This window comes from Phycodurus eques, chromosome 19 (assembly GCF_024500275.1).
Source record: "Phycodurus eques isolate BA_2022a chromosome 19, UOR_Pequ_1.1, whole genome shotgun sequence".
In the NCBI taxonomy this organism is placed as follows: domain Eukaryota; kingdom Metazoa; phylum Chordata; class Actinopteri; order Syngnathiformes; family Syngnathidae; genus Phycodurus; species Phycodurus eques.
Window position 1 is genome coordinate 16,765,721 of NC_084543.1, and position 17,087 is coordinate 16,782,807.

The window sequence follows — 17,087 nt, forward strand, 5'->3', positions numbered from 1 at the left end:
TGAGCTCATCAGAAGGACAGCCAAGGTTCGATGTTTGGAGACATTGTTAGAGAGACCAGACTTCGATGATTTGGACACGTCCAGAGGAGAGAGAGAGTGAGTATATTGGTAGAAGGATGAGGAGAGATAGCGAGTAGATGAGGATGGAGCTGCCAGGCAAGAGAGCGAGAGGAAGACCAAAGAAAAGCTTGATGGATGTAGTGAGGGAAGACATGAAGGCAGTTGATGTTAGAGAGGTGTATGCAGGAGATAGGCTTACATGGAAAAGGATGACGCGCTGTGGCAACCCCTAATGGGACAAGTCGAAAGGAAAAGAAGAAGAGCAATAAGAAAGTAAATAATAATAATGGCACGGTGGGCGACTGGTTAGAGCGCCAGCCTCACAGTTCTGAGGACCCGGGTTCAATCCCCGGCCCCGCCTGTGTGGAGTTTGCATGTTCTCCCCATGCCTGCGTGGGTTTTCTCCGGGCACTCCGGTTTCCTCCCACATCCCAAAAACATGCATTAATTGGAGACTCTAAATTGCCCGTAGGTGTGAATGTAAGTGCGAATGGTTGTTTGTTTGTATGTGCCCTGCGATTGGCTGGCAACCAGTTCAGGGTGTACCCCGCCTCCTGCCCGATGACAGCTGGGATAGGCTCCAGCATGCCCGCGACCCTAGTGAGGAGAAGCGGCTCAGAAGATGGATGGATAATAATAATAATAATAATGATAGCTGGGATAGGCTCCAGCAGGCCTGCGACCCAAGTCAGGAGAAGCGGTACTGAAAATTGATGGATGGATAGAAATGCTGCTTTAAAAGCAAAATAAATAAATTATTATATTTCATGATTTCAGAGGTATTAAAATCAAAGTTTTAGTTTTTAGGAAGACATATCATCTTAAAAAATATTATCGTGTCAGGCCTATCTGTGATAATTAGTTCTTAAATAGATAAAATGAAGTATTTTGTATCTATCTGTAGCCTTTCAAGTTCCATTTTAATGGAAATCTTTTTTCAAAGGCAAAAAACAAAAGAAGAATATCGTTCAAAGAGAAAATCCAAGCTGTAAATTATTAACAGTATATACAGGCTACAATATTTAACAAGCTTTACGCAATCGTCAATGCATATAAATATGATTCAGCCTTTTTTCATATGCTCTTTTCGGACTTGTTAAACTTGTCAGTCAATTCTACAAATATTTTGGGAGGTGAATTTAACCTTAAGCTTAAGCCACTCTCTCAATAGATTTTTTTTCTTTCAAACAATTTTCTTTCAAACAATTCGGCAGCTCAAAGAATTACCCCCAAAATAAATCCAATCATCATCAGTGACCATGCACCAATTTCTCTCAATCTAAACGTTGAATCAAGTTTGGGTCCCCTACCAACATGGCGCTTCAACACACCCAGATTTTGATTCTTTCGTGAGGAAGGAATGGGATGAGTTTGTGAAATTCAATGACTCCCCAACCATATCCCCATCTCTGTTGTGGGAAATCGGGAAAGCTGTATTGAGAGGTCGAATCATATTATACTCTTTGTGTAAAAGGAAAAAAAAAACAAGAACAAAAATTGGAAAATGGAATTAAGGAAAAAATTGAACACCTCACAGAAGAATATGCAATTAATCCGACATATACGCTGAGAAACCAACTTCAAAAGGCAAATCATATATTAGACATTTTATCAAAAAGAACAGATTTTCTGCAACAACACTTAAGATACACTAACTTTGAGAACAGTAATAAAGCAGGAAAATTCCTTGTGAAGCAACTTCAGTGCAATAAAGAAAAGTCATTAATTGCAGCCATTCAAGAGTCAAACGGCAGCTGTAAACCACAAGAAAGAAATGATTTTTTTTAAACAATTTTTATAGCAGTTTATACGCATTTTCGAACAACCCAGACCAAAAAGAAATTAAAACTTTTGTTAAGGATCCAAACATTCCTCCATTAAATCAACAAATTAAAAACAGCCTTGATGTTCCTTTAGCCATTACAGAATTACATAATGCATTGCAAAATATGCAATCGGGACGAGCGCCTGGCCCGGACAGAATCCCCGTCGAATTCATTAAACATTTCTGGCCAATACTCGCGCCTCATTTCTCAGAACAGTCAAGGAGATAAACGATAAAGGTCCAATTAGTAGCCATATGAACACAGCTTCAATTATGTTATTATTAAAGTCAGGGAAAGACCCCACTCTCCGGCTAATTATCGGCCCTTATCACTGATTAATGTAGATATCAAGATTATCTCGAAGGTTCTCGCAGCAAGACTTGAAAAGGTACTCCCGTCGATAATCCACTATTACCAGACAGGCTTCAATAAAAGTAGAAGTTCCACAAATAATTTCAGACGTCTGTTGAATTTAATAAGCATGTCACAGTCTAAAAATCTAAACGCAATCATCATGTCACTTGATGCAGAGGAAACTTTCGATAAAGTTAATCGGGCTTTCCTGTTTGCAGTACTTCGCAAATTTGGCTTTGAAGATTCATTTATACATTGGATAGCAACACTATACAATTTGCCAAAAGCGACAGTCACCACAAATAGGATTACTTCACAAAGTTTTGTATTACAAAGATGAACCAGACAAGGATGTGCACTCTAATCTAATCTTAAAGGTATCTGCTCACTTCTGACAGAACACAAAATCAATCTATATGCTGATGATATTCTTCTTTACTTACAGGAACCCAAGTATTCTCTTCAGGCAGTCCTCAATCTCATTAAAACATTTTCACAAATATGACTATGCCATCAACTGGACAAAATCATCAATACTCCCAATAACAGCAAACTCATGGACTCCTGCAGATCAAATCCCAGATTACCCTATTCCTATAGGAAACATTAAGTATTTAGGTCTTAATATTTCGTCAAAACTCACAGAGCTCACCAATCTAAATTACGCATTCTGGAAAAAATCTCACCTGATTTAAAATGCTGGAATAACTTGCCTATATTACTACTGGGAAGAATAGCTACATCCATCCATCCATCAATTTTCTACTGCTTATCTGAGGTCGGGTTGCAGTGGCAGTAGCTTTAGCAGGGATGCCCAGACTTCCCTCTCCCCTCCTCTCCTTCATCCAGCGCTTCTGGGGGTATCCCGAGGCGTTCCCAGGCCAGCCGAAAGACATAGTCTCTCCAGCGTGTCCTGGGTCGTCCCCAGGGTCTCCCATATCAATATCCGGGGTCTAGCTACAATAAAAATTAAAACCTTACCTCAAATAAATTATTTATTTTCAATGATTCCATTTAAACCTACATTTAAATGCTTTCAATCCTGAGATTCTGCTGTAATAAATTTGTCTTCAAAAAATAAGACAAATAGAATAAGTCTATCCACTCTTCATAAAAGGAAACAGGAGGGAGGCCTAAATGCTCCCAACTTTAAACACTGTTATTTAGCTAACCAATTACAATACCTCATCAAATGCTTGCACCACAATGAGGAGTATGATTCTTGGCTAGAATTGGACCATTCATTTCCACAAGTCTTAAACGCCATATTGGGTTCTTAAAGCATTCCAAGAACCCAATAATCATATCCACCTTAACGGCTTGGTGGCAAAGTTTAGAATTTACAGGATCTCAATTAGGTCCCAGTATGCTCTCCCCAATCTGGTATAATCCAGATTTCCAAATGAATAACAGACCCCTTCATTTTAGTACATGAGAACAACATGGAATTGACCACCTACAACAACTATTTAACAATAATGTTTTTGGACACGTGATGAACTCTTCCAAGAATTCCAAATAACAGGCGGAAACTTTCTTCCATACAATCAATTAAAAGCAGCAATAAAAGAAAGAATACAACCACTCCAGAGCACCCTCGAACAAGCAAATAGTGAAGCTTCTCCCGCAAAGTAAAATAAATCTCTCAATTTCAAGTTCATAAATTAATTTCATGTACTAAATCAATGCACTTACCAATCATCAAATAGGAAGAAGACCTTTCAATGTCCGCTGACTGTAGCTACTGGATTCAGATTTGTAACAGTAGGTTTAGAATCACAAAAAAATATAAATTTATATTTTAGGCAATATAAATACACATTTACATATACAATTACTGAGTACACTATGCATAAAATGGGCTTCTCTCCATCGAATATATGCACGCCAGACATCTATTTTCATGCTATATGGGAATGCACACCAATTCAATGCTTTTGGTCTTCGGTTACTCAAAAACTCTCTTTCATTTTGAATTTCAGGATTCCACTTTCTCCAAGATTGATACTTGGCGACTTAAGCATAATCGACCTCCCTAATAAATATTCTGTCAGTCTTTGTGCATGTAAAACAGTTGTAATTCACTTGCATGTGTCCGCAGGCACACACCTCTGGGACTCTTTCACTGGGTGTGTGGTCAATCACCTATTGTGACAAATAACTCATGAATATGCGAATTACGTTTTTTATCCCCTCCCTCATATTCTCGTTCTATAGACTTTTATAATTTACATAGTCAATCCCACCACACATCAATTGTACAGCTGGGTTCACGACCCTTGTCCTGCATGCTTCTTCTCCTGTCCTTGTGCTGTCTTTCCCTCACAGGGTGTATGTAGCACGACAGCCCCATGCATCACTCATTTAATGTTTCATCGTTGTAGATAACTTACCTTTCTCATCTTGTTTGCAATTAGTGCGTTGTCCTTTGTCTTCGTTTCTCTCTCCCCTCTATAAACTTTGTTCTGTTCGACTCTGATTCTCAATAAACTTCAATTATAAAACTAAGAAACCACAGCGGAAACTTAAAAACTCCACTGTGACACAATAAAACTGTTCCGGCATAAAAGGGATACAGATCCTCCATTCTGCTTGACCGAACAGCCGAACAGGACTAAAAAAACAAACAAACAAAAAAAACACACAGTTGTGCTCATTTTTCATTACCCAGCCAGAATGTGTAAAATGTGTACAGTTATTTAAAGAAAACAGGAAGGACCAGGCGAAACATTTTATTTTATTTTAATTTGATTTTTTTATTTTATTTTAATTTAATTTTTCATTCAAATTAAACTGTCAAGCATTTCAGAAAAGCACTATCATAAAACATCTATCAATGCGGCCAAGTACGGCCAAGTACAGGGATATTGTGTACGAAAAACTTCTCCAGAGTCCTCTGAACCTCAGAATGGGCCGAAGGGTCACCTTAAAAAAAGACAATGACCCTAAGCACACAGCCAGAATACCGAAGGAGTGGCTTCAGAACAACTCCGTGACTGTTTTTGAATGGCCCATCCAGAGCGCTGACTTAACTCAATTAACCATCTCTAGAAAGACCTGAAAATGGCTGCCCACCAACCTTCATCATCCAAACCTGACAGAACTGGAGAGCATCTGCAAGGAGGAATGGCAGATGATCCCCAAATCCAGGTGTGAAAGGTGTGCCGCCTGTGATATTTCAGTTTATCTTTTTTAATAAATCTGCCAAAAAATGTCAACAATTATTTTTTTTTTCTGTCAATATGGGGTGTGTACATTAATGTGGAAATAAACTAACTTAAATGATTTTAGAAAATCTGCAATATAAAAAAGAGTGAAAAATCAAAGGGGGTCTGAATACTTTCGATACTCACTGTATATTTCCAAAGGTGGTATTGACATGAAATTTTTACCAGATGTTGGGAACAACCCAAGTAATCCATACATACAAAGAAAGAAGAACAAATAAACTCAGAAATTAAGTTGTGTATACAAATGCAAAACGACAAAGTGAAAAAGTATTGAACACAGGAAGAAAGGGAGGTGCAAAAAGACATGGAAAGCCAAGACAACACCTAAAATCTATCAATAATCAAAGAGCAATCTAGCCCCTTGTCAGTGCAAATGAATATTACCTGGTTCAATCCTAATTGATGGCCTACAAAAAGGTCTCATTGTCAAGGTGTGAGTCAAGACAGATCTTATGATGGGTAAGAGCGAAGAGCTGTCTCTAGACCATCGCAAAATAATTGTTGCAAAACATAACGATGGCATTGGTTACAGGCACATATCTAAGCTTCTGAATGTTCCACATGGTTGGGGCCATAATACATAAGTGGAAAGCCAATCATACCACCATAAATTTGCCTCGATCAGGTGCTCCTCACAAGATTTCTGACAGAGGAGTGCAAGGAATAATCACAAGAGTTGTCCAAGAGCCAAGGACCACCTGTGGAGAGCTTCAAAAAGACCTGGAAGCAGGTAACGTTGTCACAAGGAAAGCAATGCGTGGCCTCTATGCATGCTCATCACGCAAGAGCCCATTGGAGAAAAATAAAAAGCATGTCAAAGCTCGTTTAAAGTTTGCTGAACAACATTTGGACCAGTCAGTTAAATACTGGGAGAATATAGTCTGGTCAGAGAGCAAGAGAGCAAAATTGAACTGTTTGGATGCCATAATGCACACCATGTTTGGACGAGAAATGGCACTGCACATCACCCTAAAACGCCATACCAAGAGTGAAGTTCGGAGGTGTGGGGCTGCTTTTCAGCAAAATGGTACTGGTAAACCTCACATTACTGAAGGAGGGATGATGAATGGGAAAATCGACCAAGACATCCTTGACAGAAATCTGCTGCCATCTACGAGGATGATGAAATGAAACGAGGGTGGACATTTCATCAGGATAATGATCCAAAACATACTGCCAAGGAAACTTTCAATTGGTTTCAAAAGAAAAAAAAAAAAGTAAAGCTTTTGGCCTAGCCAATCACTTGACTTGAACCCAATCAAAAATCTATGGAAAGAAAGAACTGAAACTCAAGGTCCATAAAAGTAGGCCATGGAAACTTCAAGATTTGAAGACAGCTTTTGTGGAGGAATGGGACTAACTCACACCAGAGCAATGCATGCGATGGGTTTCTACATACAGGAGGCATCTTGAACCTGTCATTGCAAACAAAGGCTTTTGTACAAAGTATTAAATAAATACCAGTTGGAGTGTTCAATACTTTTTCTGATGTGTCATTTCACATAATTACACATAACTTAATTTCTGATCTTATTTGTTCTCCATCCATCCATTGTCTTCCGCTTATCCGAGGTCGGGTTTGCAGGGGCAGCAGCCTCAGGAGGAAAGCCCAGACTTCCCTCTACCCAGTCACTTCCTCTAGCTCTTACGAGGGGATCCCGAGGCGTTCCCAGGTAAGCTGAGAGACGTAGTCTCTCCAGCGTGTCCTGGGTCGTCCTCTGGGTCTCCTCCCGGTGGAATGTGCCCGGAAGACTTCACCAGGGTGGCGTCCAGGAGGCATCCTAAACAGATGCCCGAACCACCTCATCTGGCTCCTCTCAATGCGGAGGAGCAGCGGCTCTACTCTGAGCCCCTGACAGAGCTTCTGACCCTATCTCTAAGGTAGATAGGGTCAGAACACCTTCAGTAATAGATAGGTCCGCACACCCTGCGGAGGAAACTCATTTCGACCGCTTGTATCTGGGATCTTGTTCTTTCGGTCATGACCCACAGTTCGTGACCATAGGTGAGGGTAGGAATTTAGATTGACCGGTAAATTGAGAGCTTAGCTCCTTCTTTACCACAACAGATGGATACAAAGTCCGCATCACTGCAGACGCTGCACCGATCCGCCTGTCGATCTCCCGTTCTTCCCTCACTTGTGAACACTCGTGAACAAGACCCCAAGATACTTGAACTCCTGCACTTGGGGAGGATCTCATCCCCGACCCGGAGAGGGCACTCCACCCTTATCCGACTGAGGACCATGGTCTCAGATTTGGAGATTCACACTCGGCTGCGAACCGCTCCAGTGAGAGTTGGAGATCACGGCTTGATGAAGCCATCAGAACCACATCATCTGCAAAAAGCAGAGATGCAATTCTGAGGCCACCAAACCAGACCCTCTCTACGCCTTGGCTGCGCCTAGAAATTCTGTCCATAAAAGTTATGAACAGAATCGGTGACAAAAGGGCAGCCTTGGCGTAGTCCAACCCTCACCGGAAACGAGTCCGACTTACTGCTGGTAAGTCGGTTCGGTACCCCATACTCCCGAAGCACCCCCCACAGGACTCCACGAAGGAGACGGTCGAACGTCCACAAAACACATGTAGACTGGTTGGGAGAAATCCCATGCACCCTCGAGGACCCTGCTGAGGGTGAAGAGCTGGTCCACTGTTCCACGGCCAGGACGAAAACCACACTGCTCCTCCTGAATCTGAGATTCGACTTAGCGATGGACCCTCCTCTCCAGCACCCCTGAATAGACCTTACCAGGGAGGCTGAGGAGTGTGGTCCCCCTTCTTAAAAAAGGGGACCACCACCCCAGTCTACCAATCCAGAGGCACTATCCCCGATGTCCACGCGATGTTGCAGAGGCATGTCAACTAGGACAGCCCCACAACATCAGCCAGCCTCAGAGAACCCAAACTCTCTGTCGGTGGAATTGAGGAGGTCGAAGTATTCTCCCCACCGATTCACAACATCCCGAGTCGAGGTCAGCATCCCCACTATGCACAGTGTTGATGGTGCACCGCTTCCCCCTCCTAAGATGCCGGTTGGTGGACCAGAATTTCCTCGAAGCCGTCCGGATGTCTTTCTCCATGGCCTCACCGAACTCCTCCTCCCTTTTTGCTTCAGCGACCACCAAAGCTGCATTCCGCTTGCATGTTTTTGGGATGTGGGAGGAAACCAGAGTGCCCAGAGAAAACCTACGCAAGCACGGGGAGAACATGCAAACTCCACACAGGCGGGGCCGGGGACAGAACTTTGAGGCAGACGCTCTAACCAGTCGTCCACCGTGCCGTCAGTTTTGGAATCCTCTTATTTAAAATGGTGTGTGACAAACCCGTTTGTTTATCGACCACCTAATTTAGGTCTCAATGAATTCTCAGAACTACTGTCGTCTCTTGTGGTCAATTTTGACAGGGCCGTTATTATTAGTGACTTCATCATCCATATCAGAATCAGAATCATCTTTATTTGCCAAGTATGTCCAAAACACACAAGGAATTTATCTCCGGTAGTTGGAGCCGCTCTAGTACAACAGACAGTCAATTTACAGAACGCTTTGGAGACATAAAGACATTGACAAAAAACAATTGTGCAAAAAGATGCAGAGTCCTCTAGCACTTAGAGCAGTTGGAATGACTAATATTGCAATAGTCCGGTGCAATGACCATTGTGCAAAGGGCGCTGAGACTTCAAGGAGTGTATGCGGTTTAAAGTGACGAGTAGTGCGATCATCTGGGACAATGTCGGTTGTGCAAATGTTACAGATACTCCTCAATCAGTGTGCAAATGGAGCAGATGCTACTCTGGCATGAGTGGCCAGTATATGCAAATAGTGCAGCATGGCGAGACAACTACAGTGAGTGCACGAGTAATACGTAATTGGCCCCACAGAAATGTGACAACGAACTCAAGTCAAAAAATTACCAGTTTGTTGTAATGGAATTATAGGTTAGGTGTTTAAGAAGTTGATCGCAAGAGGGAAGAAGCTGTTGGAATGTCTACTAGTTCTAGTTTGCGTTGATCGGTAGCGCCTACCAGAGGGAAGGAGCTGGAAGAGCTGGGACCGGGGTGCAGACGGTCCGAGAGGATTTTGCACGCCCTTGTCTTAGTTCTGGCAGCGTGCAAGTCCTCAATGGTGGGTAGGGGGGGTACCGACAATCCTTTCAGCAGTTTTGATTGTCCGTTGCAGTCGGAGTTTGTCCTTTTTTGTAGCAGCACCAAACCAGACTGTGATGGAAGAACACAGGACTGATTCGATGACCGCTGTGTAGAACTGTCTCAGCAGCTGCGGTGGCAGGCCGTGCTTTCTTAGAAGCCGCAGGAAGTACATCCTCTGCTGGGCCTCTTTGAGGACGGAGTTGATGTTGGTCGCCCACTTCAGGTCCTGAGAGATTGTAATTCCCAGGAACTTGAAGGTCTCGACGTTTGACATAAGGCAGCTGGACAACGTGAGGGGCAGCTGTGGCGAAGGATGCCTCCTGAAGTCCACGATCATCTCTACAGTCTTGAGCGTGTTCAGCTCCAGGTTGTGTCAGCCGCACCACAGCTCCAGCCGCTCCGCTTCCTGTCGATATGCAGACTCGTCACCGTCCTTGATGAGGCCGATGACAGTGGTGTCATCTGCAAACTTCAGGAGCTTGACAGTCGGGTTTGCTAAGGTGCAGTCGTTCGTGCAGAGAGAGAAGAGCAGCGGAGAGAGGACACAACCTTGGGGCGCCCCAGTGCTGATGCTACGTGTGGATGAGGTGGCCTCCCCCAGCCTGACCTGCTGTGTCCTGCCCGTCAGAAAGCTGTAAATCCACTGGCAGATGGCAGGTGAGACGCTGAGCTGGAGAAGCTTGGATGAAAGGAGTTCAGGGATGATGGTGTTGAACGCTGAGCTGAAGTCCACGAACAGGATCCTCGCGTAGGTCCCTGCACTGTCGAGGTGTTCTAGGATGAAGTGCAGTCCCATGTTGACTGCATCATCCGCAGACCTGTTCGCTTGGTAGGCAAACTGCAGGGGGTCCAGCAGGGGACCTGTGACACTCTTGAGGTGGTCCAGCACGAGACGTTCAAAGGACTTCATGACCACAGATGTCAAACCGACAGGCCTGTAGTCATTCAGACCAGAGATTGCAGGCAATTTATTTCAGCGATTGGAATGCATGCCAGACTGATTTGGAGTCGTTCGCGCTAAACTGTTTTTCCAACTTTGCTGCATAGATCCTCTTTGTAATGTTAATTTCTTTAGTCACCTGGTTTCGAGCTCGATTATACAGGGCCTTGTCCCCGCTCCGATATGTATCTTCCTTAGCTTGGCGAAGCTGCTTAATTTTAGCAGTGAACCACGGCTTGTTGTTGTTGAATGCCCGAAATGATTTTGTTGGTACACAAACCTCTTCACAGAAACTGATATAGGATGTGACAGTGTCCGTATATTCATCCAGGCTGCCAGCTGAATTTTCAAAGACACTCCAGTCTGTGCAGTCTAAACAGCTTTGAAGTTCCATCTTGGCTTCATTGGTCCACTTTTTGACTGTTTTCACTGTAGGCTTCGCACATTTAAGTTCTTGCCTGTACATCGGTATTAAGTGAATTAAGCAGTGATCAGACGAGCCCAGGGCTGCACGAGGTATAGCACGGTATGCGTTTTTTACCGTAGTGTAGCAGTGGTCTAAACTATTATTTTCCCTGGTAGGACAGTCGATGTGCTGCTTGTATTTAGGGAGTTCGTGGTTGAGTTTAGCTTTGTTAAAGTCCCCGAGAATAATGAGGGATGAGTCCGGGTGTTTTTTTTTCAATTCGGCGAGCGTTAGCAATGCGGCGTTCGTGTTAGCTTGAGGCGTAATATAGACTCCAACCAGTATGAACAATGCAATATTGACAACCCACCAAACTAATTTGCACTAGAATTTTTAAACACCCGCAATTTTTTTACCTTGTGCAGCACGTTTCTGGACCTACTCATAACTGTGGACACTCTTGATTTAGTTTTGAATTTGGACATACATTATATTGCCAAAAGTATTCACTCACCTATCCAAATAATTGGAATCAGATGTTCTAATCATCATCTAACCATGGCTCCAGGTGTTTTTACAAAGAATTGTGAAAGAATGGGTCGTTCTCAGGAGTTCAGTGAATTCCATTGTGGAACTGTCATAGAATGCCACCTGTGCAACAAGTCCAGTCAGGAATTGTCCTCGCTCCTAAATATTCCACAGTCGACTGTCAGCTGTATCAAACAACATGGAAGCGTTTGGGAATGACAGCAACTCAGCCGCGACATGGTATGCCACATAAACTGACATAGCGGTTGCTGACGCGGATGCTGAGGTGCATAGTGTGAAGCGGTTGCCAAGTTTCTGCCGTGTCAATCACTACAGAGCTCCAAACTTCATGTGGCCATCAGATTAGCTTGAGAACAGTGTGCAGAAAGCTTCATGGAATGGGTTTCCATGGCTGAGCAGCTGCATCCAAGCCATACATCACCAAGTTCAATGCAAAGCGTCGAATGCAGCGTTGTAAAGCATGCTGCCACTGGACTTTCGTGCAGTATAGACACATTCTCTGGATTGACGACTCACGCTCTCCATCTGGCAGTCTGATGGACGAGTCTGGGTTTGGCGGTTGCCAGGAGAACGATTATGGTGTGGGGTTGTTTTTCAGGAGCTGTGTTTGGCCCTTTAGTTCCAGTGAAATTAACCCTGAATGCTTCAGCATATCAAGAGATTTTGGACAATTCCATGCTCCCAAGTTTGTGGGAATAGTTTGGAGGCCCCTTCTTCTTCCAACATGACTGTGCACCAGTGCCATAAAGACATGAATGACAGAGGCTGGTGTGGATGAACTTGACTGGCCTGCACAGAGTCCTGACCTCAACCCGATAGGACACCTTTGGGATGAATTAGAGCAGAGATGAGAGCCAGGCCTTCTCTTCCAACATCAGTGTGTAACCTTACAAACACGCTTCTGGAAGAATGGTCAAAAATTCCCATAGACACACTGGGAACGCTTCCTTGTCGAAGCGTTCCCAGAAGAGTTGAAGATGTTATAGCTGCAAAGGGTGGAGCAACGTCATATTGATTAGGAATTATTGACATTTTAGTTCATACAGTATGTGAGTCTTGGCAGGTGAGTGAATATTTTTGGCAATATATTGTACCCCTTAACCTCCTAAATCTAATTGAATTTGCCTCTGACTATAACTGCATTAGGTACTTGTATACTCCCAAACAATCCAGGGGCCACACATGTATACTGGTTGGGCAAACTCCCATGCACTCTCGAGGACCCTGCTGAGGGTGTAGAGCTGGTCCACTGTTCCACAGCCAGGACGAAAACCACACTTTTCCTCCTGAATCTGAGATTCAACTTCCTGATGGACTCTCCTCTCCATAACCCCTGAAGAGATCTTACCAGGGAGGCTGAGATGTGTGATCCCCCTATAGTTGGAACAAATCCTCTTGAAAAGGGGAACCACCACCCCAGTCTGCCAATCCAGAGGCACTGAACCCAATGTCCATGCGATGTTGCAGAGGCCTGTCAACCAGGACAGCCCCACAACATTCAGAGCCTTTAGGGACGCAGGGCGGCTCTCATCCACCCCTGGGACCCTGCCACCGAGAACCTTTTTAGCCACATTTTTGACCTCAAGAGAGATAGAAGAAACCACTTCAGAATCCCCAGACTCTTCTTCTTCTTCTTTGTTATGGACAATCCATGACGAGTACAGAAGTCCAATCATAGAACACCACTCGGGTTCTGGTCGGGGGGGCCGTTCTGCCCAATCACGCCCCTCCATGTCTCACTATTATTGCCCATGTGAGCGTTAAAGTCCCCCAGCAGAACGAGGGCGACCCCAGCAGGAGCGCTCTCCAGCACCCCCTCCAAGAACTCCAAAAGGGTGGGTACTCTGAACTGCTTTTTCGTGTATAGGCACAAACAACAGTCAGGACCCATCCCACCATCCGAAGGCGGAGGGACGCTACCCTCTTGTCCACCGGGGTGAACCCTGAAATACAGGAACTAAGCCGGGGGTCAATCAGTATGCCCAAACCTGCTTGATGTTTCTCATCATCATCGAGTGACACGCTCAGAGCTGTTTCTTTGGCTGATGAACTCAGCCAGAGGAGCTGGAGCCAAATCATGCAGTACTTTATAAATCAAATTTAAATCTGCAAATATGTGAAGACTGTCCCAGTTTAAAAGACTGTTTTTTTTTTTTTAATTGCACAGTGATGATAGTGCCTTGGTTTTTTTTATCCATCACTTGAATTACTTGTTTTTTTTGCATTCAATGTTTTTTTTGCAATCTGACCAGCCTGGGACCAACTGGTTATACAATAGTTAAAGTGACTAAGAATCATTGAATGTAAGTACATGAATGAATTAAATCGATAACTTTGGTCTCAGTAATATTTGTAATAGTAAATAGTAAAGACAATGCAGGGTATTCCTTCCTTTGTTTTACTGCAAACTTAGCAGAGATTTCTGACACAGATTCAATGAAGTAGTTGTTAAAAGCATCAGCCATCACTTGAGGTTCCATCAGGATGTTTCCATGAAATTAAATTTGCATTAGTTTTGTTTTGTTATTTTGTGTATCACCCAATAGTTTTTTAATATAATTCCAGGTTATTTTTTAATTTCCCTTCGCACTATTCAAAGCAGTAATGAAAAAGTGACTGCCAGACAGGTGACATTCCACGTCCCTAGAGCGAGCTTCTGTAGCTGGAGATCGGACCGCCAAGCTCCCCCGCCTTCCGTCGCCACCCAGCTTTCCCACAGGTGGTGAGCCCAGGGGAATGGGGACCCACACCCGGCAAATAGTCGCTTGCCTTTGAGCCCCACCTCCAGGGGCTACAGAGGGTGGCCCCAGTGACCAGTGTCTGGGCAAGGGAAACCTAGGTCCATTTGTGTTTATCATCATATGAGCTGTACATTGTCTGGTCCCTCACCTATGACCTTTTTGCCATGGGTGACCTTACCACGGGTGTAAAGCTCTTAGGCTCATTGGGACACACAAACCCCTCCACCATGATAAGGTGATGTCTCAGGGAGGGGCTGCCAGGCCCACTTGGAGCAAGTTAGGGTTCAGTGTATTGCCAAAGGACACTTCAACATGCAGACAGTCTGAGTCGGGATTCAAACCGGCGATGCTTCGGTCACTGGATGACCACTCTACCAACTTAGCCACAGCCGCCCGAGTCGTAGCAGTAACACTGTTGATGGGCTGCTTTTTTAATTAAATATAGGTCGAACATGATTTGCAAATCATTGTATTCTGTTTTTATTTATGTTTCACACAACGTCCCAACTTCATTGGAATTGGGGTTGTATAAGGAAATCCTCATCTCTAGTCTGCGGCCCTTCGCCGCTGCCCCATGGTGGCTGTGAGATTTAGTTCTTTTGCTGGCGGTTGAGGTCCCGATGGCACCGCAGCTGGTTTCAGCCTCTACGTCCGTATCAAAGTCTTTCTCAAAACACACTGGTTTGAATTGAGCAGCACAGAGTTTGAAATAGTTGATAGGCACCCACCGCTTTCAAAGTTTCTACCCATGTCGATTGCCTTTCCCTATCCACTAGTCACATATTCCTTTTTCACTTGGAAAGCCAAAGAAACTCTTTCCACTGCCTGAACCATTTGGACAACCAAATGCCACACAATAAACCATCCTGAAATCGCTATATCATACAACAAAAAATATACAAGGGTGGGAACAACAGCATGGAACAATAGCACATGAAATGGCAGATGTAGTTTGTAAAGCGGTTCTAGAGTTATCAAGAAAATGTTTAACATCTTTGTCCTCTGACCTTTAAAGAGGTATTATCCGTGTTACCTGACGTCAGTGTCTTTTGGGGAGGAGTATTCGTGACGGTCGACTCCAGCAAGGCGCAGGAGGCAGGGGACAGAACGTCTTAATCGGAACAAACACATTAGGGGTCTGAGTCCCACAAATAATTTAACAGCATGATGATGCTAAAGTTTTCTTGAAATGTCCAGTGTTTTCGTTTCCAACGCAAGACAGTGGACCACTCTGATGCTTATCATCAGCAGAAACATCCTTCTTTTTCCCCATCCAACAACCTCCAACACATTTCTGGAATAAAGCTCAGCTGGGAAACAAATGATCATACCTCTCTGAGCTTGATACCATCTGAACCACAGCTCTCAAACTCAAGGCCCGGGGCCCACATCCAGCCCGCCACATCATTTTATGTGGCCCACGAAAGCAAATCATTAGCGTCAACTTCCATGATTCCTGCTAAAATCTGTACCAAAAGGTCAAATCATCATTTGTAAAAATAAATAAATAAATAAAAGACAATATATTGTAAGCATTTTTTTCACTACCAAACCCCTTTTTACAGTAACTTGATAGGGGTGGGAGGGGTTAACATTCTCCCTGTTAAACGTTGAAGGGCACTGGAATCTGATGCCCTACCTCAGGAATATCTTTTGTATTTCACGAGGATCGACTGTGCATGTCAAACATTAAACGAGTGTCAATGGGAAAGCTTTGATCCGCCCTAAATGGGAAGTTGTGTCATAAAATGAGACAACCAGAGATAAACAAATCATTAACAGTATACTATTTATCCTACTATCCTACATATATAATTTGTAATATTTTCATTTTTATTACGACTCAGCAGAGGTGGGGTGGCGCCCTGCCGCCCACTATTGACGAGCTACCACTGAATACTATATTGTGGCGATGAGACATTTACAAACCCAATTCCAATGAAGTTGGGACGTTGTGTTAAACAAATAAAAACAGAATACAATGATTTGCAAATCATGTTCAACCTATATTTAATTGAATACACTAAAAAGACAAGATATTTAATGTTCAAACTGATAAACATTATTGTTTTTAGCAAATAATCATTAAATTAGAATTTTATGGCTGCAACACGTTTCCAAAAAGGTGCAACAGGTGGCAAAAAAGACTGAGAAAATTGAAGAATGCTCATCAAACACCTGTTTGGAACATCCCACAGTTGAACATGCTAATTGGGAACAGGTGGGTGCCATGATTGCGTATAAAAGGAGCTTCCCTGAATTGTTCAGTCATTCACAAGCAAAGATGGGGCGAGGTTCACCTCTTTGTGAACAAGTGTGTGAGAAAATAGTCCAACAGTTTAAGGACAATGTTCCTCAATGTATAATTGCAAGGAATTTAGGGATTTCATCATCTACGGTCCATAATAGCCTCAAAAGGTTCAGAGAATCTGGAGAAATCACTGCATGTAAGCGGCAACGCCGAAAACCAACATTGAATGCCCGTGACCTTCGATCCCTCAGGCAGCACTGCATCAAAAACCGACATCAATGTGTAAAGGATATCACCACATGGGCTCAGGAACACTTCAGAAAACCAATGTCAGGAAATACAGTTTGGTGCTACATCCGTAAGTGCAACTTAAAACTCAAAGCAAAGCCATTTATCAACAACACCCAGAAACGCTTCTCTGCAAAGTGGAAAAGTGTTCACGTTTCAAATTGTTTTTGGAAATTGTGGACGTCGTGTCCCCCGGGCCAAAGAGGAAAAGAACCATCCGGACTGTTATGGACACAAAGTTCAAAAGCCAGCATCTGTGATGGTATGGGGCTGCGTTAGTGCCAATGGCATGG

General features: G+C 43.6%; 1 protein-coding gene across 1 annotated transcript in view; it reads right to left on the reverse strand.

Moving 5' to 3' along the window:
* Nucleotides 1-17,087, reverse strand: part of LOC133395291 (rho GTPase-activating protein 21-like) — a 136,190-nt gene that overhangs the window by 15,967 nt on the left and 103,136 nt on the right.